The sequence below is a fragment of the Oncorhynchus clarkii genome, unplaced genomic scaffold (genome assembly GCF_045791955.1).
Source record: "Oncorhynchus clarkii lewisi isolate Uvic-CL-2024 unplaced genomic scaffold, UVic_Ocla_1.0 unplaced_contig_632_pilon_pilon, whole genome shotgun sequence".
Taxonomy (NCBI): domain Eukaryota; kingdom Metazoa; phylum Chordata; class Actinopteri; order Salmoniformes; family Salmonidae; genus Oncorhynchus; species Oncorhynchus clarkii.
Genome location: NW_027258325.1, coordinates 74,079 through 75,905, shown reverse-complemented (window position 1 = coordinate 75,905; position 1,827 = coordinate 74,079).

The following is a 1,827-nucleotide window of genomic DNA, read 5'->3' as shown; positions in this document are numbered from 1 at the left end:
GGTATCGCTTTTCAACAGGAAAAGTTCCAAAATCACTGGAGGACAAACTGGAGGAAAAATCAAGCCCAAAAAGCAACTATTACTGACAGAATTGTTTACTTGAGGCCATACAATGTGACTGACTGAGGCACTTGAAATTCCATGACATCAAAAATATTCTACGTTAACGTTTTGAAAAAAAATAGAGCTGTCCTAACAGCCTGATCTCACCTCAGAATATCCCTATTGTACTGGACATACTGCATTATACAAGAAATACACACCTTTCCTCTCTGATCATCATGGAATTCCATTTTGTCATCATAAAATAAAAATAAACAACAAAAATCACCAACAACAACGAGACAGCCTATAGGGAGAAGGTCAGAGACCTGGCCGTGTAGTTCCAGGACAACAACCTCTCCCTCAATGTGATCAAGACGAAGGAGATTATTGTGGACTACTGGAAAAAGAGGACCGAGCACGCCCCCATTCTCATCGACGGGGCTGCAGTGGAGCACGTTGAGAGCTTCAAGTTCCTTGGTGTCCACATCACCAACAAACTAACATGGTCCAAGCACACAAAGACAATCATGACCAAACCTATTCTCCCTCAGGAGACTAAAAAGATTTGGCATGGGTCCTCAGATCCGCAAAAGGTTCTACAGCTGCACCATCGAGAGCATCCTGACTGGTTGCATCACTGCCTGATATGGTAACTCCTCGGCCTCCGATCGCAATGCACTACAGATGGTGGTGCGAACGGCCCAGTACATCACTGGGGCCACGCTTCCTGCCATCCAGGACCTCTATACCAGGCGGTGTCAGAGGAAGGCCATGAAAATTGTCAAAGACTCCAGCCACCCTAGTCATAGACTGTCCTCTACCACACGGCAAGCTGTATCGGAGCGCCAAGTCTAGGTCCAAGAGGCTTCTAAACAGCTTCTACCCCCAAGCCATAAGACTCCTGAACATCTAGTCAAATGGCTACCCACTATTCACCCCTCCCCCCAACTGTCACTATGTTGTCATCTATGCATAGTCACTTTAATTAACTCTACCTGCATGCACTGTACATACTAGATCAACTAACCGGTGCCCCCACACATTGATTCTGTACCGGTACCCCCCTGTATATACATTGTTATTTTTTACTGCTCCTCTTTAATTACTTGTTACTTTTATCTCTTATTCTTCTGTATTTTTTTGAAACTGCACTGTCAGTTAGGGGCTCGTAAGTAAGCATTTCACTGTACTACACCTGTTGTATTCGGCGCATGTGACAAATAACATTTTATTTGATGGCATGGGGGAAGGAAGGGGGGGGGGGGGCGTGGAGGATGAATCACACTCCATGACTCAAATTATACGGTCTGAAAGAAAAGGAATTTCCTGCTTCCTTGAATGCCTGTCAGATCTCTATGGGGAAGAAGGCATGGGGTGTGGTGGAAGATGAATCATTCTCCTTACCTCAAATTTAATGGTCTGAAAATAAGTTTCCAGTGTGAAGCTACTTCCTTGAACGCCTACCGTCCTCAAGAAACTGTTGAACTTTTCCTGTTGAAAAGTGATATCAAGTATAAATACAGTAAAGTATGGTTGAGCAAAACAGTTTTAGAAAACTGGAAACTTCAAGTGAGATGCATTCAAGGAGTTGGTCTGTTGGGAATCTGAATGTCATCGGCCTCCCCCTTGCTTGAGGAACAATAGAGAACAAAATAGGAAAGGCCCACCCTCCAGCATTATGCAAAGAATGGTTACAATTACTATAAATATTAATCCACTCTACACACACAATGTTAAGCAGTGAACTTGAAAAAAAGACAGTTTTCAATGTACACTGAAAAA